Source organism: Ornithorhynchus anatinus, chromosome X1, assembly GCF_004115215.2.
Source record: "Ornithorhynchus anatinus isolate Pmale09 chromosome X1, mOrnAna1.pri.v4, whole genome shotgun sequence".
NCBI lineage: Eukaryota > Metazoa > Chordata > Mammalia > Monotremata > Ornithorhynchidae > Ornithorhynchus > Ornithorhynchus anatinus.
In genome coordinates this window covers 49,319,319-49,342,112 of record NC_041749.1, presented here as the reverse complement: position 1 = coordinate 49,342,112, position 22,794 = coordinate 49,319,319, and the positions used below count along the sequence as shown (strand labels likewise).

Genomic DNA, 22,794 nt, shown 5'->3' with positions numbered 1-22,794 from the left:
CCCCCCCCTTCCCCAGATGAGGGAACTGAGGCCCAGAGAAGTGACTTGCCTAGGCTCACACAGCAGACAAGTGGCGGAGTGGGGATAATGATAATAATAATAATAATGATAATAATGTTGGTATTTGTGAAGCGCCTACTATGTGCGGAGCACTGTTCGAAGCATGGGGGTAGATATGGGGTGATTAGGTCGTCCCACGGGAGGCTGACGGTCTTAATCCCCGTTTTACAGATGAGGTAACTGAGGCACCGAGAAGTGAAGTGACTCGCCCAAAGTCACACGGCTGACAGTTGGCGGAGCCGGGATTAGAACCCATGACCTCTGACTCCCAAGCCCCGGCTCTTACCCCTAAGCCACGCCGCTCCTCTCGGCGAAGGTAAGTGAAGGAACTGTAGGGAAACTCTCTGAAATTGGTCAGCGCTTAGTACAGCGCCTGGTATGTAGGAAGCGCTTAACAGATACCCCACTTACTCTCATTATTCCACGCAAACGGCGTTTGGCCACAGAGCACTAAGCAGAATATGGTTTCTCCCCTCAGGAAAACCATAAAGGCCACAGATGGGTCCCCAAGAGCCCCAACAATCGATCTGTATTTTGAAAGTAATAAAGAGGTGGCCCGTGTCATTAATAGTGTTTATTGAATATGTAAATATATGCCAATAATAAATCGCTGGAAATTAAAGGAACCAGTAGCATGTGTATATTAAAAACTCGTCCTCCCCAGAAGTTTTCCGACTGTTGACTTGGTACTCACCCAAGTCCAGACGTTTAAATACATCTAATTTAACTGCCATGCTTAAGCTCTCTTTAGGTGTGCTGCTTGCAACACCTAAGAGCTTTAAGAGCCGTCAGATTGCCGCTGCCTGCGAGGAGTGTACATGTACATCCCAGTAGGGCACTACTATGTTGAATATTTGAGATTGGCTTTGAGATCACGGTGTGTCGCCGTGTCGTACTGAATCTCTTCGAGGGGTGACTAACTCCTCTGCAAAATACAGCAGCTGCGTGTGCCTGTGCTATATGTTGGCCCCATAGCTACAGAACGTATGTATCCTGCAGGACTCGCCTGGCAAAATGAGCGTTGTCTTGAAGTGTTAGTGTTATAGAGAACACCAGCATTAAAATTCAGTAGCTCTGTTGTGGAAAAGCGGGGAGTGTTATAACACGGGATTGCTTGAAACGGTATCGGGCTTAGGCATAGAGATGTTTGGTTTCTGTAATGTTAGTGTTGATGCATTTTCTGCTCAGAGACAGAGATCGGGGCAAGACGATTTCAAGTCCAATGAATTTATGACTTTAAAAAAAAAATGTACGAAAAGGTTGTACCAAAACACACCTCTATTAAGATTAATGAAAATTGCTATTTATAGATATTTGAAATCTGATTCTTCAAAGTGAAGTATGTGATTACGTAACTCAAAGTGAGATTTTCGTGAATACCTTTTGTGATGTAGTATTTCCGTCGATCGGAAATACGGTGGGGCCGTTTGTTAACTTGAAATTTTTGTCATTCAAAATATTGTTTATGTGCTAATTGCCTTTGACACCCAACCTTCTGAACCCGTGTCAGCCATTGCGTCAAGGAATTTCGTTCTTAAAATAGCTCTGCTCCAGGACTTCCTCCTCTCCAAGACTATTTCTGTCCCCTATTGCTGTCCTGCCTCAACCAGGCCTCCAGATGAGCAGAGTTCCTCCCTAGGGCCTGATTGGATTGTGCCCTGGGCAGAAGCGTTTTGGGTGCAAGCCCACCCAACTCTATGATGTCACCTGGGGCCACCTAATCTCACCATGAAGGGTTTCTCCTCTTCTCCCCTCTTCCACATCCCTTTCTCTCCCCATCTCTGTCTTTCCGTCTCATCCTCTTATCCCAGGTTCCCCTAAGGCTAATGGTCCCTGAAACGTTTGAAGCCGCCTTAAATGAATAGCAAGAGAACACAAAAGCTCTGTAAATTGGAAAAAAAAAAAAACTTTTCAAAGGACACAGTCAACCACCCATACATTCAGTGGTATTTACTGACTACCCACTCTATGCCGAGCCTTGTACACAGATGAAAATTAGATATGGTTCCTGTCCCCCAAGAATGGGGCGGGGATGGGTCACGAGTCACGGCCACTGTAAGCAACGTAAAAGACAAGGATAAGGGCTGCAGACCACTGTAACTGAAGGAGAAGTATTCTGTTCTTTAGGCTTCCAAAAAGGTTTTCTGGGGCTTATAAACACTTAAAAAATGAAACCCAGCATGCTGAACTCTATATGGCAGATTACACTCCAGTGAAGAAAAAATCAGTCCCAGCGATTGAGCCATAGTCATATCCCACTAGGTTGCCGACAGACACACCACTAGTACTCTAACCACCGTGCCCTATTACGCCCACGTCCAGAATTCTCCAACAGCCAAGGCATCCCTAGTCCCTGGGGATTTGTGGAAGAGAGCTGAGATCTGTGAATACCCCTGATAGTCATTCAGGATGCCAGCCAGTAAGGCAGCACATACAGAATTAGATTGCAGATTCCTTCAGAGCAAGGAAGTGTCTTCTAGTTTTATTGAAGACTCCCAAGTGTCCGGTTCAGTGCTCTACACACAGTAGGAGTTCAAGAAATACTGTTGAAGGCGATGGGGACAAGAACGGACCGTGTTGCCTCTCTCCATAAACCGAATCGATAAGTGAATTTTCCAAGTTTTCTGGTATCTAGAATGTAGTAGAGTGAAGCCGAACAGTCAATTATAAGTGTTGTGGCTGTTAAGAATCATGCGGGGACCAATCAGGTGCTCAGGGTTTTTTCACCACACCATGAAAGATAGCAACAGTGGGAAACTGTTGTTTCTCCAATTCCCACACCCCCAGGTAGGTTCGAAACCAACAGAAGGAAAGACTCATTCACCCGGCAGGCGATGAGCATGATGGAATGTATTACCTTGTGGTGCTCTGCAGGCAGAAAATAATAGTAGGTTCCGGAGGGGTTCAAGTAAAGGCAGGGATGAACGGTCACTAGTGGTTTACTAGAAGGAGAGTGAAGGACCACCATTTTCCACATCTTCAAAGCCCTACTAAAATCACATCTCCTCCAGGAAACCTCTCATCTCCCACCCTAGTCTACTTCCCTTCTTCATCACCTATGCACTCCATACCCCTACCTGTAATTTACTGTAGCGTCTGTGTCGAAGAAGAACTATATGCAACAGATGAAATCAATAAAAATGAACAGATTCGTGCATGTTTTTTAATTTGGAATCTGTGAAGCACTTACTGTGTGTCTAGCACTGTTCTGGGTGCTGAGGTAGATACAAGTTAATCAGGTCAGACACAGTCCCTGTCCCACATATCTTCAGTTCCACGGTATACTTGGGGAAAACTTGGCTAATGTACATTTGTATTTTTTCAGTCAGACCAGTGCAGGGCCAGGCCTGGAATATTTGGCATCAGGACCTTCTGCACAGACAGTGAATCTGTTCACCCTTCTCCCCCACTACTTCCCTCCACCACGAGTAAACATCTTTGGGTTAAATAGCTCTTTGTCACCTCCGGTGAACATGATTCGGTAGAAGATCTCTTGCATGGGATGCCAGCCTGGTCAGTAAGCCGAATGGTCTTCCACTCTAAGCAAAACCCCCACTTGGCAATTTGAAGGCAACACCTCCACTGGCCCTGCTTTCGTCAACTCCTTAACAAGTTCTTATTCCAACCCGTGCCCATTAATATAGCCCCCCAGATGGCCACCAGATTTCCAGTAAGGAGTGATCTAGGTCTTCACATATATATTCGTGTCTATTTCTCCTTCTCTTGTACACTACTTTTAAAGTGGTGGGGTTTTTTTCCACGAGTATCTAAAATACAGTCAGTTGCTTGAGACAATACGGTGACCGTGAAGTGACACAGAACCTAGTTTGAATCAGAAACGAATAGTACTAATGGTAGTAATATATATCCCGGCTAGACTACTGTGTCAGCCTTCTCTCTGACCTCCCTTCCTCCTCTCTTGCCGCGCTCCAGTCTATTCTTCACTCCGCTGCCCAGCTCATCTTCCTGCAGAAACGATCTGGGCATGTCACTCCCCTTCTTAAACAACTCCAGTGGTTGCCTATCAACCTCCGCTCCAAACAAAAACTCCTCACTCTAGGCTTCGAGGCTCTACATCACCTTGCCCCTTCCTACCTCTCCTCCCTTCTCTCTTTCTACCACCCACCCCGCATGCTCCGCTCCTCTGCCGCCCACCTCCTCACCGTCCCTCGGTCTCGCCTATCCCGCCGTCGATCCCTGGGCCACGTCCTCCCGTGGTCCTGGAACGCCCTCCCTCCTCACCTCCGCCAAACTGATTCTCTTCCCCTCTTCAAAACCCTACTTAAAACTCACCTCCTCCAAGAGGCCTTCCCAGACTGAGCTCCTCTTCTCCCTCTACTCCCTCTGCCACCCCGCCTTTACCTCTCCGCAGCTAAACCCCTTTTTTTCCCCTTTCCCCCCTGCTCCTCCACCTCTCCCTTCCCATCCCCACAGCACTGTACTTGTCCGCTCAACTGCATATATTTCCATTACCCTATTTATTTTGGTAATGAATTGTACATCGCCTTGATTCTATTTAGTTGCCATTGTTTTTACGAGATGTTCTTCCCCTCGACTCTATTTATTGCCATTGTTCTTGTCTGTCCATCTCCCCTGATTAGACTGTAAGCCTGTCAAACGGCAGGGACTGTCTCTATCTGTTGCCGACTTGTTCATCCCAAGCGCTTAGTACAGTGCTCTGCCCATAGTAAGTGCTCAATAAATACTATTGAATGAATGAATGAATGAATGAGTGTGTACTGAGCGCAGGGCACTGTACTAAATGCTTGGGAGATACCACAGAAGGCAGAGGCGTGTTCCCTACTCACAGGGGACTCACGCTCTAATAGTAGTAATAATAATGATGATATCTGTTAAGTACTTGCTCTGGTGCGTGCCAAGCACTGTTCTAACTCCCGGGGTAGAGACGCGATCACCAGGTTGGGCATGGTCCTTCAGTCTAAGTGGGAGCGAGAATCAGTATCAGATCCCCATTTTACAGATGTGGAAACTGAGGCACAGACTAGTTTAGTGACTTGCTCCAGGTCACACAGGAGGCAAGTGGTGGAGTTGGGATTAGAACCCAGGTCCTCTGACTCCCAGCATTTACCTGTGTCAGTTCTGATAGATCTAGAACAGGCAACCATGTTCTTCCTAAAGTATGTTTTCAGAAGAAAGACCCACTTTAACCCAAATAAGTTCCTGACCAGCTGAGCCTTATCCTCAGCACTGAACGAATGCAATAAATGGGTCTTGTGGGTAGCTTTGTAGGAGGAGGCGTGCATCACAACATCTCCAGAACCCACCCTTTCCGCTCCATCAGTCAATCAGTGGTGCTTATTGAGCACTTCTGTGTGCCATGCTCGATACTAAACCACCACCCCTCTGGTCTGGGCGTTTGTCGTATCCTGACTCACCTACCGCATCAGCCTCCTCTGCTTATCTCATTGCCTCCAGCCTCTCCCCTCTCCAGTCCATATTTCACAACGCTTCCCGGATCGTTTTTTAAAAATGTCATTCTGCACATCATCTCACTCCACAAAATCCTCCAGTGGTTGCCCACTCCTGTCCGCATCAAGCAGAAACGCCTGACCACTGGGAAGCAGCGTGGCCTAGTGGCTAGAGCGCGGGCCTGGGGGTCAGAGAACCTGGGTTCTAATCCCAGCTCCGCCAGTTGTCTGCTGTGTGACCTTGGGCAAGTCGCTTCACTTCTCTGGGCCTCGGTCTCCTCGACTGTAAAGTGAGGATTCGATAGCTGTTCTCCCTCCCCCTTAGGCTGTGAGCCCCTTGTGGAACAGAGGTTGTGTCTCCCCAGATTTTCTTCTTTGTTACCCCAACGTACAGTGCTTGGCATAAAGTGAGCGCTTAAAAAATACAACAGTAATGCTACATTATTATCATTATTACTATTATTATTTAAAGCAGACTGTCAGCTCTCTCCTCCTGACTTAAACACACTTCTCTACCGTCAAACCTCAGCTCGCACATCTAACTTCTCTCAAGCCAACCTACTTACTATACCTCATTCTCTTCTCTCTTTTTCAAGCCGTCCTTTCTTCTTGGAACTCCCCCCAACACACGACTTATCAGTCAATCGTATTTATCAAGCATTTATTGTGTGCAGAGGACACACACTGAGCGGCTTGAGAGGGTACGATATAGCAGGGTTGATAGACACATTCCCTGCCCTTCTGAGACAGATCACTGCCTTTCCCTGATTAATCTCCCCACCCAATTCCCCCTCTATTGCCACTTCAAGACTTCCGCATCACCTAAGCCCTTGGCTACTCTCCCCCCACCGTAGCACAGGTCTACAAATCTTTAAACCCTCTGGCTTCCCCCTGCCTGTAATTTATTTTATGTTTGGCTCCCCTGCTAGATTGTATGCTCTTGAGGGCAGGGATCAACTCTAATTACTCTGTTGTAGTCGCCCAAGCATTTAGTACAGTCCTCTGCACAGAGCAGGCACTCCATAAATACTGTTGACGCGGAGAGGTTTGACAACGGGGTAGCCGACTTTTACTTCAACAGAGGTAAAATGGATGTGTCGCTCCCCTCCCCGGTGACTCCACCTGCAAGTCGGGTAACGCTTACTCTTCCCACGTCTCCTTCGAGAGGCCTTCTCTGACCAAGCCCTCGTTTCCTCTTCTCCCACTCCCTTCTGCATCACCCTTTCACTTGGATTTGCCCCATTTATTTGCCCTCAGCCCTGCAGAACTTACGTTCGTATTCTGCATATATTTGTTTCTAGTAATGTCTGTCTCCCCCCTCTGGACCGTAAGCTCCTGGTGGGCAGGGGGCATATCTTCCGACTCCATTGTATCGAACTCCCCAAGCGCTTAGTACGGTGTTCTGGTCGCAGTACGTGCTCCATAAACATTGCTTCCTCCTGGCCTGTCCCGCTCTTCCTCCCCCGCCCTCTTTAAACTTTCTTTTACTTTTTTTTAAACTAATCGATCGTATTTATTGAGTGCTTACGGCGTGCAGAGCACTGTACTAAGCACTCGAGTGAGTCCAATACAATAGAGTCGGTAGACGCGTTCTCTGCCCGCAACGGGCTCTGCTTCTCCCCTTTCCCCCTAACCCTCCATATGACAGCATTTAAAATTGTTTCCACATTTCCCTGTGACTCTCACGTGTGACTCCCATGTGCAACCCCCGTGCCTCCACTCCACAGCCTTACAACAAATAATCATAAAGGAAGCTGGCGTCGAAGAGTCCAAACTGATATGCTGTAGAGCTGAAACAGGGTATAAATTTGAAATTGCTCAAAGTACCATTCATCAACTTGAAATGTCTTAAACAAAGGACTTAAGTCACCAATCCTTTTTTTTTTTTTCCCCTGGATTGAAAATGAGATTGAGAACACTATTTATTCAATAGCATTTGGGATCAGATTGGATGCTAGTGGGATTTTTTTGGTTGGTGTTTTTTTTTGCCCTGCCCTACAATTCATCACTCGTAAATATGATACAATAGCCTTGAGTAAGTTTCTCACTCCTATGGGCTTCATTTTTTTCCACATATAGAAAGTTTATACTTATCTCCCCCACAAAGCTGAGAAAAGTGACCTTAAAGATTTTGATGGTTCAATGTCAGACTCTTGGATAGGTGTACTCTATGATAAAGCCATGACGTGTTCCTCGAAAACATGGCTGTATTTTGAATGCCTGTGTCATGGAGTACATTTTCTCATCGACTTACCAGCTCCTTGTTAGGTTCCATTCTAGAACCAGTCCTGACGTGATGATCGACCTTACGGGTAAGTAAAAATTTACCCTGTAAATCCCTCTCCGCCGCCTCCCTTCCCTTGCTTGTTCCCCACCCCGGTTGTTCGCGGCTTTCTTGCTCCCCTGTACCCCGAACGTGGCCCCTTCCTTCCGTCTCCCCACTCCCACACTGCAGTATTTATTTTTTTGTCCCTTGTTCCCTGCCTCTCCCCATCTCCCAGCCCCAGTTCCACCCCCCAGGTCCACTGTACCGCCCTGCTCTACCCCCGTCTCCATTCCCACTGCTGGTGCCGGGAAGAAGAGGGGTTACATGGGGGACCTGCGGGGGGCGAGGGGAAGAGTGCCATGCCACACTCGATTATGGGGAGAGGGGACCGTCGCCATACCTGGCTCGGGGATAGGATGCTCTGCCTGAAGTGTTGGTCACCGGCTTATAATGGGGATGGCGGTGGCTGCTCTCTAGTCAGTCGGTGGTATTTATTGAGCGCTTATCGTGTGCAGAGCGTCGCACTAAGTGTTTGGGAGAGTACAGTATAACAATCGACAGACACGGCTGAGGCTAGAGCGACCAGAGCGATTAAGGGGCCACCGTGGCTGGGGCTGGGGGGGCTGGGATTCCCGAAAGGCGGATTGGAAAGCCATGAGGACAACCAGCAACCAAGGAAGGTCTCCGTCTTGGCCGGGAGCAGAACAGAATCATGGTGGGGAGGGAGCTCTGACCCAGCTTCCACCCTCTCCGCCCTGACCCTGTTCCTACACACCTCTCTCTCTCTCTCTCTTCCCCCACCCCCCGGTTTACTGGCAAATGGAGCCTAACTGCTTCTAGTGTCTCTGATCTGGGGAGAGTAGAATCGGATATAACATCGGTTGAGCCTTCTGGGTTTTGTACTATGCCATCGAGGGCGTATCCCCCAGTTTTAAATATTTTGTTCATTTGAATCCTGGAGGTACACCCTGAAATTCAGATACTGGTTTGGAGCAGTCAAACGGGAAAAACCCTGTGGCCCTTTAATCAATCGATGGATGGTATTTATCGAGTGCTTACTACGTGCAGAGCACTGTACTGAGCATTTGGGAGAGTACCATGCAACAGAATTAGCAGGCGCATTCCCGGCCCTCCACGAGCTTACAGTCTAGAGGGGGAGACAGACATTACTATGAATAAATGAGGAATTTATAATGAAGTTGCTCACTTCTCTCATAACCGGGTTTGGAGGGGGCTTAATGAATGCCGTAATGCATTGTTATTGTATTTTGCTTTGTACAAATCAGAACCTCTCTCCAGGATCACACTCTGGCCTGCCCCTTGCTCCTTCCCTGGCAATAGCGAAAATAACAGTGGATACCATCCTATCAGTCGTTGCTAAAACGTTCGGTCCTACGGTGGCTTGGTGCTAGCCCCATGTGATTTCCTTTCACAGTGTACGCACGAGCGTTCGGTGGATCTCTTTCCAAATCGCTACCTGTGGTATTTGGGCAGTGGCAAAAACAAAAAAAACAAAACCCAAAATGCCCACACTAGAGTTGTCCTCCCTCTTATCTAATGACACATTCTCCAGCGCGTTCCTTCGTAATGTAGATGTAGTCAAATGATGTTGAAATAATATTTTTCTCCAGCTTCTTGAGTGTATAACGTCTTACATAGATTGGAGCGAGGAGTGAGGCGTGTCTGTGTGGAGCGAGGTAGGGAACATATGCAACCTGATTTTCGTGTATCTCCCCGGTGTTTAGTACAGTGCTTGGCACATAGTAAGTACTTAACAGATGCCACAAACATTACCGTTATTGCCTTCTTATTTGCATCGTGATCCCTTTGTCTCCTCTCATTTTATTTTCTATAATGTTTGGTAGAGTTGGAACTTAATAAATGAGAAAAAGAAAGAAATTGAACAGGAAGTGCTTGTGGTTTGGTTTGCTGTAAACATATCTTTGTTGCAAAGTATTGGTTATGAGCTTCCTTTTTCTTTTGTTTTGGTTAACCAGAGGCAATCTCTTCCTCTTCTTATTTATTGTAGGCATACACACGCACGCGCGCTTTATTCATTCAATCGTATTTATTGAGCGCTTACTGTGTGCAGAGCACTGTACTGAGCACTTGGAATGTACAATTAGGCAACAGATATCCTCCTGGCCTAATGGAAGGAGCCCAGTCTGGGTGTCAAGAGACCTGAGCTCCAATCTCGGCTCTGCCACTCTCCTGGTTTGCGACCTGGGGCAAGTCGCTTAACTTCTCTGTGTCTCACTTTCCCCATCTGTAAAATGAGGACACAGGACCTGTCATCCCTCCCTCTTAGACTACGAGCCCTTTGTGGAAACAGAGACTGTGTCCAGTCTTCCCCAGCGCTTAGTACAGTGCTTGGCACGTGATAAGAACTTAACAAATACCGCAGTTATTATCCTTGGCTCCGCCAACCTCCTGCTCCACCACACCTCACCCACTCACCAACTTGGTCACACCCTCGATCTCATCATCTCCTACCGCTGCACTATCTCCTCCCTCACCAACTCTGAAATCCCTCTCTCGGACCATAATCTTCTCACCTGCCTCCACTCTCACACTCTCTCTCCCTGCAAATCTGTATTACTCCCCCACAGAGACCTCCACTCTCTTGATCCCATCCGTCTCTCCAAAAGCATCTCTCCCCACCTTGCCTCCCTATCCTCCCTTCCCACTCTCGACGATCAGGTTACTGCTCTCAACTCCACCCTCTCTACTCATCTCAACTCACTCACCCCCCTTTCCCTCCGCCGCTCTCGCTCCACTAACCCACAGCCCTGGGTCTCTGCCTCTGTCCACTTCCTTCACTCTTATGCTCGAGCTGCTGAGCGCTGCTGGCGGAGGTCCAAGAACCAAGCCAACCTTATCCATTGGCTAAGAGGCGTTCCCAGACTGAGCTCCTCTTCCCCCTCTACTCCCTCTGCCATCCCCCCTTTACCTCTCCGCAGCTAAAGCCTCATTTTCCCCTTTTCCCTCCGCTCCTCCACCTCTCCCTTCGCATCCCCACAGCATTGTACTCGTCCGCTCAACTGTATATATTTTCGTTACCCTATTTATTTTGTTAATGAATTGTACATCGCCTTGATTCTATTTAGTTGCCATTGTTTTTACGAGATGTTCTTCCCCTTGACGCTGTTTATTGCCATTGTTCTTGTCCGTCCGTCTCCCCCGATTAGACTGTAAGCCCGTCAAACGGCAGGGACTGTCTCTATCTGTTGCCGACTTGTTCATCCCAAGTGCTTAGTACAGTGCTCTGCACATAGTAAGCGCTCAATAAATACTATTGAATGAATGAATGAATCCATTGTAAATTTATCCATTCCTGCCTTAACTCTACCCTCTCCTCCACCAGGCAAAACTACTTTTCTTCCCTCATTGACGCCTATGCCCGTCACCCCCGCCAATTGTTCCAGACTTTTAATTCTCTCCTCAGGCCCCCTGTTCCTCCCCCTCCCCCATCCCTCACCCCCAACGATCCGGCCACCTACTTCATCACGAAAATTAACACCATCAGGTCTGAGCTCCCCAAAGTCACCCCTCCCCCTTCTGCCCCTCCAACCGTCTCCCCCACTTTCTCATCCTTCCCTGCAGTATGCTCAGAGGAGATCTCCTCCCTCCTCACAAGTGCCACCCCCTCCACCTGTGCTTCGGACCCCATTCCCACTCACCTTATAAAAACCATAGCCCCTTCCCTCCTCCCCTCCTTAACTTCTATCTTTAACCACTCACTCTCCGATGGCTTCTTCCCCTCTGCCTTCAAACGTGCCCATGTCTCCCCCATCCTAAAAAAAAATCTCTCGACCCCACTTCCTCTTCCAGTTATCCCCTTATCTCCCTCCTACCCTTCCTTTCCAAACTCCTAGAACGAGTCATCTACACTCGCTGCCTAAAATTGCTTAACTCCAACTCTCTCCTGGATCCCCTCCAATCTGGCTTCCGTCTCCTCCACTCTACCGAGACTGCTCTCTCAAAGGTCACCCATGACCTCCTTCTTGCCAAATCCAGTGGCTCCTACTCTATCCTAATCCTCCTCGACCTCTCAGCTGCCTTTGACACTGTCGACCATCCCTTTCTCCTCCACACCTTATCTCACCTTGGCTTCACGGACTCCGTCCTCTCCTGGTTCTCCTCTTATCTTTCTGGCCGTTCATTCTCGGTCTCCTTCACGGGCTCCTCCTCCCCCTCCCATCCTCTAACTGTAGGGGTTCCTCAAGGGTCAGTTCTTGGCCCTCTTCTGTTCTCCATCTTGGCGAACTCATTCGCTCCCACAGCTTCAACTATCATCTCTATGCAGATGACACACATGCCCCTGTCCTCTCCCCCTCCCTTCAGGCTCGTATTTCCTTCTGCCTCCGGGACGTCTCTACCTGGATGTCTGCCCGCCACCTAAAACTCAACATGTCAAAAACTGAGCTCCTTATCTTCCCTCCCATGCCCTGTCCTCTTCCTGACTTCCCTGTCACTGTGGATGGTATGACCATCCTTCCTGGCTCTCAAACCCGCAACCTTGGTGTCATCCTTGACTCAGTTCTCTCATTCACCCCACATATCCAATCCGTCACCAACGCCTGTCAGTCTCACCTTTACAGTATCGCTAAGATCTGCCCTTTCCTCTCCATCCAAATGGCTATCGTACTGGTACAGGCTCTCATAATATCCCAGCTGAATTATTGTGTTAGCCTTCTCTCTGATCTCCCTTCCTCCTGTCTCTCCCCGCTCCAGTCTATTCTTCATTCCGCTTCCCGGCTCATCTTCCTGCAGAAACGCTCTGGGTATGTCATTCCCCTCCTTAAAATCCTCCACTGGTTGCCCATCAACCTCCCCACGAAACAAAAGCTTCTCACTCTGGGCTTCAGGGCTCTCCATCACCTTACCCCCTCCTACCTCACCTCCCTTCTCTCTTTCTACTGCCCACCCAGCATGCTCCGCTCCTCTACCGCCCACCTCCTCACCGTCCCCCGTTCTCGCCTATCCCGCCTTCGACCCCTGGCCCATGTCCTCCCGCTGTCCTGGAATGCCCTCCCTCCTCACCTCTGCCAAACTAACTCTCTTCCCTTCTTCAAAGCCCTACTGAGAACTCACCTCCTCCAAGAGGCCTTCCCAGACTGAGCTTCCCCTTTTCCCTCTGCTGCCTCTCTGCCCCTGCTTCACCTCCCCTCAGCTAAGCCCCCTTCCCCCTTTCCCTCTGCTCCTCCCCCTCTCCCTTCCCCTCCCCTCAGCACTGTGCTCACTTGTATATATTTTTATTACCCGATTTATTTTGTTAATGAGGTGTACATCCCCTTGATTCTCTTTATTACGATTAAGTTGTCTTGTTTTTGTCCGTCTGTCTCCCCCTATTAGACTGTAAGCCCGTTAATGGGCAGGAATTGTCTCTATCTGTTGTCGAATTGTACATTCCAAGCATTTAGTACAGTGCTCTGCACATAGTAAGCGCTCAATAAATACTATTGAATGAATTATTGTTATTATTCATACTCAAAGAAGATGCCACTGATGGTGAAATTCATCTCCGAATACCTGTGTGAATGGTAAGGTCAGTGCGAGACCCGTTATCCAGGCCACGTTGTGTGCATAAAAAAACCACTGTCCTTCGGTTTGTTGTCATAGCTCCTTTTGGGCAGGAATGTGTCTGTCTGTTGCTGTATTGGCCTCTCTCAAGCACTTGGTACAGTGCTTTGCATACAGGAAGCACTCCATAAGTACGACAATGAATGAATGAGAAGCATTTCAAGAAGTAACCTAGACTGGATGCCAGTAAAAATAAGTGGGATGTAGATGACGAAATTGTTTAGTCTTGGGCATTATTATTTTGGATTCAACTGATTGAGTTGACTTTATTATTCTTGTAACTGCTGTAATTTAGTATAATCTTTTTTCCTGATCATTTTAATAGTATGTTCAATTCACCTATTTTTGTGGGATTTTTTTAGTGATTTCTAAGTGCTTAGTGTAGTGCTCTGCACACAGTAAGCCCTCAATAAATGCAATTGAATGAATGACCTTAATTGTAGTCGTTTCACGGGGAACCTAGTTATTACTATAAGAACTTACGGAACTAATACGAATCAGTAATTTTTGGCCTGCCGACAGCACAGAAATGAGACTTCTGTAAATTCCCACAATCTGGAGTTACATTTCTAGTGAAAAGTCTGATTGTAGAGGCACCTCAGCGGTCTCGTGTTACCATACCATTCCTGCCTTTGTTTCTGGGGCACTCAGTGAAAATGGTTTTGCAGCAGTGTTACAGATATAGTTACTGGTAAAAGCCCACTGAAAAATCCAAGTATAACCCACTCAGAAATGCCCATGGTATCCCATAACAATCTCTCAATACCGTAATCCTCATTCCTGTGGCCTTCCACTCGCACCCAGCGGTAATTTTGCCCGTGAATATACATGCCACTGATCATTTGGTAGTGTGAGATGTGAAAAATTACCTGGTAAATTAATCTTTCATCATTTTATATTAGTTTAAATATGCATAGTTCACATTTTTGAAATAATTCCGTATATTTTAACACTTGGGACTGTGAAAGTTTTAAATTATGATCATTTCGGTAGCCAGGCGTTGGGCGAAAGCTGGAGGTACGGGACACAGTCAGATTCCCACTGCCAGTCCGCAGAGCCAGAGGTGTGATGATCAGGAGAGCAGTTATACTTTTTTAGAACTTCTTGTACTTTGGGATTTATTTTGGGGGGTGGGCGGGAGATATCTAGCCTTTTCCAGATGACCTTACTAACTGTACTCTTTCCTGACTGGTAGAATAGCCCACTTCAGCTTCTAGACTGTAAGCCCGTTGCAGGCAGGGAACCCATGTCTACCGATTATGTTATATAGCACTCTCCCAAGCGCTTAGTCTGGTGCTCTACACACAGTAAACAATAAATACGGTTGATTGTTTAACTCACTTGAGAAATTCAATTATTTTCAAATAGCATTTTTGACATGTTTAATCCTCATTCCTTTCTGTTAGTCGCATCTCCTCTATTTAGCTTTCACAATGTCATTCATGTCTACCGGTGGCTAAAATGAAGCAGCGCTTCAGCAAGTCTTTCCCTGATCACAGTAATACTAGTAATAGAAAAACAGGTGATAACAATCTGGTAATGGGGCTCAGAATACAAAATCGATCTCACACCTTTCTCAGATTGCCATTTTCTTGTCCAACTCTCCTTGACATAGGAGCCACTCTCAAAGGTTTCCACCTCAGAGAATTAAACCAAGCATATTACAACCTAGGGGAACAGAATTTTTGTGTTGCACAAATTGGACTGGCAGTTCTTTTCAAATTGCAACTGTCTTATTCTTTTTTTATTGGGATTTGTTAAGCACTTACTCTGTGTTAAACACTATTTTAAGTGCTGGGCTAGAAAGAAATGAATCAGGTTGGACACAGTCCCTCTCCCAGTATGGCTTACATTCTAAGTAGGAGGGAGAACAGGAGAACAGAAGCACAGTGAAGTGAAGTGACCTGCCCTAGGTCACACAGCAAGCAGTTGGCCGAGCTGGGATTAGAGCCTAGGTCCTCTGACTCCCAGGCCCGTGGTCTTTCCACTAGGTTATGCTGTTTCTCAGCTGAAAGCTGAAAGTTTCTTTTAACCAACTTGGAATCTTTTGTGCTTTGATTTTCATCTTTAGAAGACCCAGTTTTGATTTTGAAATTGAAGATATTGCTAATAAACAGAACGTGTAGGGAATGAGCCTACGCCTTTCTGCCTCGTCTCCCGGGAGAGGATAAATTCACATAATCCTATTCCAAACACTCATTTTGATTATTCATTTTAAAGTAGCCTCATTTTTCTTTGCCCGATGGAAGTTGCTGACGTCTTTCCAGACAGGTTCGCTAATGATTTTGCCATGGCAACCATTTTGAAGGGGCTGACTCAGCAGATAGTGGAGCCAGAGCAGGTGGCCGAGGTGAGTGACAGATGATATTCCAATAGGTAGCACACCTCCTTGGGAAGAGAAACTCAGGCAGTGTGATCGCCTGTTCTCAGTGGAACTGAAATGCAGCAAAACCAGACCCAGGGCAGTCAGTGGCCATTAGGCCTAGAAGAGCAAATAAGAAGTAAGGACAGAATACATTTGATTACCTGCTGGTCTCGGTATAGAGTGAAGGGAATATAGAATGGCCTCCATTGAAAAGTCGGCATTTCCACAGAACATATGTATATATCTGTAACGTATTTCCAGACGACCTTACTAACTGCAGTCTTTCCTGATCGGTAGAATAGCCCACTTCGGCTTCTAGACTGTAAGCTCGTTGCAGGCAGGGAACATGTATGAACAGGGAATGTCTGTTAAATATCTGTAACGTATTTATCCATTTATTTATTCTGATGCCTATGTCCCCCTCTAGACTGTGAGCTCGTTGTGGGCAGGAATGTGTCTGTTCTATTGTACTCTACCAAGCGCTTAGTACAGTGCTTTGCACACAGTAAGCACTCAATAAATGCGATCGGTTGAATTTCCACAGCAAACTCCAGGTGCAACATGGGTTTCAGGGGACACAACCTTGCTGTGGAGCTCATTTGCGGCGTTAGTGGAAACGAGGGCCACAGGGCTGCCCGCTCCGGACCCGGCCGCTTCCCAGTGTGAGAGGGGCAGGGCGTTTAGTGGGGAGTCCAAGCGGGACAGCAGTCGGGAATGGCAGGTGGGGACTTGGTCATTTCAGCGCTGCTCGGAAGCTCTTGGGTCTCGTTGAAGACCCGGGGTGAGTGAGATTGAGAATCCAGCCCAAACCAGGGCCTCATCCCTTACCGCTGGAAACGGGATGGGGGCAGGGCAGGGGTGCCTGGCTTGGTGAAACTGGAAGTGGGAAGCATTTTTTAAAATCTGCCTGTCTGCAAATACCCAGACAGAAATCAGACGTGCTACTGCCCCGTCCCACCCCGGCCCTCTGGCCGTGACTACCGGCCACGAGGTATGGGCAGGGGAGAGTGGCGGGGAATCCCAGGAATTTCGGTGGTGCCGTTCAAGTTTACTTTTAAGTCCTTTCCCAGGAATTTCTGTGGTGCTGTTCAAGTTTACTTTTAAGTCCTGCCCAGCGCAGGAGCTCTTGGAACCCACCTCGGCCACTGTATGCTCCCACTCGGTTTAGTTTTCCAGTTTTTACACTTGACGCTGAGCTAACGGACAAAGGACGGATTGTTGCGGACCAAAGCTCGTATTCCCCGAAACCAATGCACCATTATCTAAGAATACAAGGACTTAATGGTATTCGATTTCATCAAAGAAACAAAAATGTCGAAGCAAGGAATAAAATTGAAATAAAAAGACAGAATATATTCAGGTTTAAACTTAAAAGAAACTCTGCAAGCACCTACTCACCAAGGAGACTAGTAAAGAATCCTGGTCAAAACTGTAGGTTGGATATGTTTTGGGCGTATCTGCAAGTTGCTTTAATACGTTGTATCTAGCGAGGGAAGGAGATTGATTTCCTTCTAGATCACTCGAGGCCAGGGCTGGCTTCGGGTGGTAAACGGGGCTAGTGGTCTCACACGGCGGGAGCCTGCCCTGTGAACCCTCCTCGAAGATGGCCATTGCTACGGCCGTTGTCAAAGATGGAAGGGGCGGGAGGGGGGGTGGAAGCCGAACGTTAGCTGGGCCCAAGTCGGGGTCTCGGAGCCGAGCTGCCTCGGGTCCTGGGTTGAGGGGCAGCCTTGGGAGCGGAGGGGGTGGTCGTAGACACAGCCCCGGGATGGCTTAACCCCTACAGCTCTTTGCCTCTTGGAGCCGGAAAGAATAATTGTGGTCTCTGTTACGTGCCAACCACTGGGATGGATAAAAAATAATCAGGTCGAACACAATCCCTGCCCCAGACGGGGCTCACAGTCTAAGTAGAAAGGAGAAAAGGCAGTGAATCCCCATTTTACAGATGAGAATACTGAGGCACAGAGCAGGTAAGTGACTTTCTCAAGGCCATACAGCAGGCAAATGGCAGAACCGGGATTAGAACCCAGGTTTCGAGGGTGCTACACCCATGTTTTTGATCCTCATGGGGCGGGCCGAGTCTGGGCTCAGGTGGGGCTCCTCCCGCCCGTCCTGGGACCCGACGGGAAGGAGCCGTGCAGCTGCTTCACTCCCTCCGTATCACAGGAACGGAACCATGGCTGTGCCTGGGGAATTCTGGGCCGAGTGCAACGCTGCTTGTGCGGTACCACGAGATACCCGTTATCGCTACAAACCCCAGTGACTGAGGGTGAGAAAAGCAGGCAAGCTGCTCTTTAGGAGAGGGAAGCAGCTCCTGCCAGTCCCTGCTTACGCTCAGCTCTGGTACTGTGTGAAAACCAGAGAAGCAGCAGTGGAGGTGGAGGAGCCCCCCTCCATTCCCTCCCTTCACTCTCCGCCCCAGCCTTCTGATTCCACCTCTTCTTTTGGGCATTTGATAATCATCCCACCCTCAACCCCACAGCACCTTCATTCATTTATTCAGTCGTATTTATTGAGCGCTTCCTGTTTGCAGAGCACTGAACTAAGCGCTTGGGAGAGTACAGTACAACAATAAACAGACACATCACTGCCCACAACGAGCTTACGGTCTGGGCAGGGTGGGGAGACGGACATTAATGTAAATAAGTAAATTATGGTCATGTACATAAGTGCTGTGGGGCTGGGAGCGGGGAAGAAGAAAAGAAGCAAGTCAGGGCGACTCAGAAGGGAGTGGGAGAAGAGGAAAAGGGGAGCTTAGGGAAGGCCTCTCGGAGGAGATGTGCCTTCATTAAGGCTTTGAAGGGGGAAGGAGTAATTGTCTGTTGGATTTGAGGAGGGAGGGCATTCCAGGCCAGAGGCAGGATGTGGACGAGGGGTCAGCAGTGAGATAGATGAGATCGAGGCACAGTGAGAAGGTTGGCACTGGAGGAGCGAAGTGTGCGGGCTGGGTTGTAGAAGGAGAGAAGCTGGGTGAGGTAGGAGGGGGCCATGTGATCGAGGGCTTTAAAGCCAGTGGTGAGGAGTTTGTGTCTGATGCGGAGGTGGATGGGCAACCACTGGAGTATTTTGAGGAGCGGGGTGATGTGTCCTCCACGTTTTTGTAGAAAAATGATCTGGGCAGCAGAGTGAAGTATGGAGAGACAGGAGACTGTGGGGAGTCAGCAAGGAGGCTAATGTAGTAATCCAGGTGGGATAGATGAGTGATTATATTAACATGGTAGTAGTTTAGATGGAAAGAAAGGGGGGATTTTAGCCATGTTGTGAAGGTGGGACCGACAGGATTTAGTGATGGATTGAATATGTGGGTTGAATGAGAGAGAGGAGTCAAGGATAACTCCAAAGTTACGGGCTTGTGAGACAGGAAGGATGGTGGTGCCATCTACAGTGATGGGAAAGTCAGGAGGAGGACAGTGTTTGGGTGGAAAGGGGAGGAGTTCTTTTTTGGACATGTTAAGCTTGAGGTGATGGGAGGACATCCAAGTAGAGCTATCTCGAAGGCAAGAGGAAATACGAAGGTGCAGAAAGGGGGAGAGATCAAGAATGGAGGTGTAGATTTGGGTATCATCACTTATGTATGTCTCGAGATTATATATTCAAAATTATTTATTGATATTACCGTCTGTCTCCCCGTCTAGACTGTAAGTTCATTGCGGGCAGGGAACACGTCTGCCAACTCTCTTGTACTCTCCAAAGCGCCTAGTACAGTGATCTGCACATAGCGCTCAATAAATACCATGGATTGATCAATTGAATCTTCCCCTACCCCTTCCAGGCTCCTTCTCCAAGTTTGTCCCATGCTCAGAGCGAAAAGTTGTGGCATCTTTGACAGTGGCGGCGTGGCAGAGAGGGGCTCTTTCACAAGACGGCATTACTATCTTATGTTGCCCGTACGTGCAGCTTGGTGGGGAGGGAGGGGGTGTGAAGCAGGGAAAATTGCCACAATTTTTTAAAGGCATTTGTTAAGCGCTTACTATGTGCCAGGCACTGTACTAAGCGCTGGGGTAGATGATGAGGGTATTGTCATCATCCTGAACAGCATATGCTATACTGAATGTGTAACATCATACACACATACGTACATACATACATCATACCATTTAGGAGCATGTGACAAAAGTTAAGGACACAGTCTCTACCTTGAAGAAGGTTACGATCAGTTAGATTCAGTCGTGCTAAAATTTCTCAGAAGAGCATCTAAAACCCGGTGCCCCCCCCAAGAATAGCCAAGAGAATTGGTGTGTACTGCTTAGAACAGTGCTCTCCACACAGTAAGCGCTCAATAAATACGATTGAATGAATGAATGAACCCAGAACTGGAAGACAGGAGACCTGGGTTCTAATCTCAGCTCTGCCATTTTGCCTGCTGTCTGGCCTTGGGCAGGTCACTTGTCTTCTCTATGCTTCAGTTTTCTCATTTGTAGAATGGGGATTCAGAACCTGTTCTCCCTCTCTCTTAGATGGTGAGCCCCATGTGGGACAGAGACTATATCTGATCTGATTGTATTGTATCTGCCACTCCAGTTCTTAGTACAGTGTTTGGCATGTAGCGCTTAACACGATTAATTAACCCAAGTCCAGACTCCTGTTTGCTTGGCTTAAACTTCCCCCAAAGCACCATCAAGGTGAAAAATGAGTTTTCTGGGTGGGTGGGCCTAATCAGGTTGCAGGAAAGACGTTGACATCAACTCATGCAGGGACTCTCCAAGGATTCTGAGAAGTGGAAAGAGCATGGGCCTAGGAGTCAGAGAACCTGGGTTTTAGAATATAGGGGATTTAAATACCAATTCTCCCTCCCTCTTAAGATTGTGAGCCTCGCGTCTGACAGGTACTGCGTCGGAGTTGGTTATCTACCCTAGTGTTTAGTATAGTGTTTGGCACACTGTAAGTGCTTAACAGATACCACAATTATTATTATCATTATTATTACCAAGGAAACAGCCCCTTTGCTTTCTTGAGAATTGCATAAACCAGGCCCTTTGCTTGTTGGGAAATGTAGTTCAACTCCTTTTCCCGCAATTCTATAGCCCCATCTCCAACAAGAGGTTTGATTGACTGTCTTGAAAGACAACACAACCCAGTCCCAACGCAAACTAATGGAGATAACGGGACATAATTGCCAAACTTCCAGTAGGTAAGTAGGCAAACTATAGTTACAGATAATAAGTAATAATAACGTTGGTATTTGTTAAGCGCTTACTACGTGCCGAGCACTGTTCTAAGCGCTGGAGTGGATACAGGGTAATCAGGTTGTCCCATGTGAGGCTCACAGTTAATCCCCATTTTACAGATGAGATAACTGAGGCACAGAGAAGTTAAGTGACTTGCCCACAGTCACACAGCTGACAAGTGGCAGAGCCAGGAGTCGAACCCATGACCTCTGACTCCGAAGCCCGGGCTCTTTCCACTGAGCCACGCTGCTTCTCTGTGCCTAGTAACAACAGAGCAAATCAACAGATGTCCAGCTGAGGGTTAGGATAACTGATGGGATATATGAGCAAGAAGGGAGGGATTAATCCAGGCACACCTTCTGGAAGAGGAGACTTTTTAAGAGGGCTTTGAAGGTTGGAAGGATTGGTGGTGAGCTGATTCGAGTGGGGAGAGAGCTCAGTGCAGCGTAATGGCTTGAGCAACTAGTCGGATATAGGAGAGTCCAAGTGAGGCTCGGTTCAGGGAGGTTAGCTGTTGTCATTTTAAATGATAGAAGGCTATACTGAGAAGTGGAGTTATGGGAGCCAGGAGTTATGGTTCTAATTTCGATTCCACTGTTTGCTTCCTGCCTGACCTTGGGGAGGTAATTTCTCTGTACCTCAGTTTCCTCATCTGTAAAATGGAGGTTCAATTCCTGTTTTCCCTCCTACTTAAACTGCAAGCCCTGTGAGGGACAGGGACTTTAGCCCAGTATTTAGTACATGTATTTAGCCCAGTGCTCAGTACAGTGCTTGGCACATATTAAATGTCTAACAGATTCCACCACCATTACCAAAAAATACCAAAAATGAAGATTGCTAAGTCGCTGAGTTCTATTAACAGCATTAAAAATAACGTTGGCTAAAATAGGTGTGAAATAGTTGTTCCCTCACTTCTGTACCAGAAAATACCCCAAGAGAATGGAACCTGTCTCAAATGGAACAAATGGAGCACTTGGGGGTGTCAGAAAACAGAGACACATTATTGCTTTTTCAAAGGACAAACTTTTGGGTTTCTGTCAACAAATTCTGCAAGCTTAGATGTCATCCAAGGTGGGTCATTTCTCTTTGATAAATACGGGATATATTTTGTAGACACAGCCAAATCTTGCTGGATTAAGGGAATTGTCGGAACGTGTCCAGCGACTCTGTTATATTGTACTCTCCCAATCGCTCACTACAGCACTCTGCACACAGTAAGTGCTCAATAAACACCATTGATGGATACGGTATTTATTAAGCACTTAGTCTGTGCTAAGGGCTAGGGGAGATGGAAGACCAGATTGGACATAGTCTCTGTCCCACGTGAGGGTCGCAGTCAAAGAGGTAAGGAGAGCCGGTATCTCGTTCCCATTCTGCAGATGAGAAAATTAAGACTCCGAAGCCAAGTGACTTGTCCATAGTCAAACAGCAGACCAGTGGCAGAGCTGGATTTAGAACCCAGTTCTCTGGACTCCCAGACCTGTGCTCTTTCCACTAGGCCAAACTCCCTCAAATGTTAGGGCTGTGGTAGAAAGTCTTGGGTCACTACATTACCTCTTCAGAATTTGGAAATGCTATTCCTAGTAGGGTATCAATTGATGCTGTCTTGCAGGTGAGGGAGTCCGGTAGAATTTCAGGCAGATCTAAAATGAGCCATAGGTGGTAATTGTGTAGTATCTTCTTTTGAATGGGAAATCTTCAGTCACCGCACTCCGAATTGGCAGCAATTTGAGCATAAACTGAGGACTGTGAGAGGATTCAGTCCTGTTTATCTATTTGAAGCTTGAGTCTTTTTTCCCTTCCTATGCAAACTGGGTATCTTTATATCACCCACACATCCCCATAGTCCATTGTGACCTAAGATCATTCTACTGTCAGTGATCATTTGTGAGTGTGCTATGGAGCGCTGAAATTTTTTGGGAG

The 22,794-nt window shown here is 47.5% G+C and overlaps 1 protein-coding gene across 2 annotated transcripts in view; it reads left to right on the top strand.

The window, feature by feature from the left end:
* Nucleotides 1-338: 338 nt before the first annotated feature.
* NR2C2 (nuclear receptor subfamily 2 group C member 2) overlaps nucleotides 339-22,794 on the top strand; it is a 90,293-nt gene continuing 67,837 nt past the window's right edge. For both annotated transcript variants that reach the window (XM_007655380.3, XM_001506237.4), the window contains exons 1-2: nucleotides 339-376; nucleotides 7,758-7,801. The gene's annotated coding sequence lies outside the window, so the exon portion shown is untranslated. The remainder of the gene's footprint in view (nucleotides 377-7,757; nucleotides 7,802-22,794) is intronic.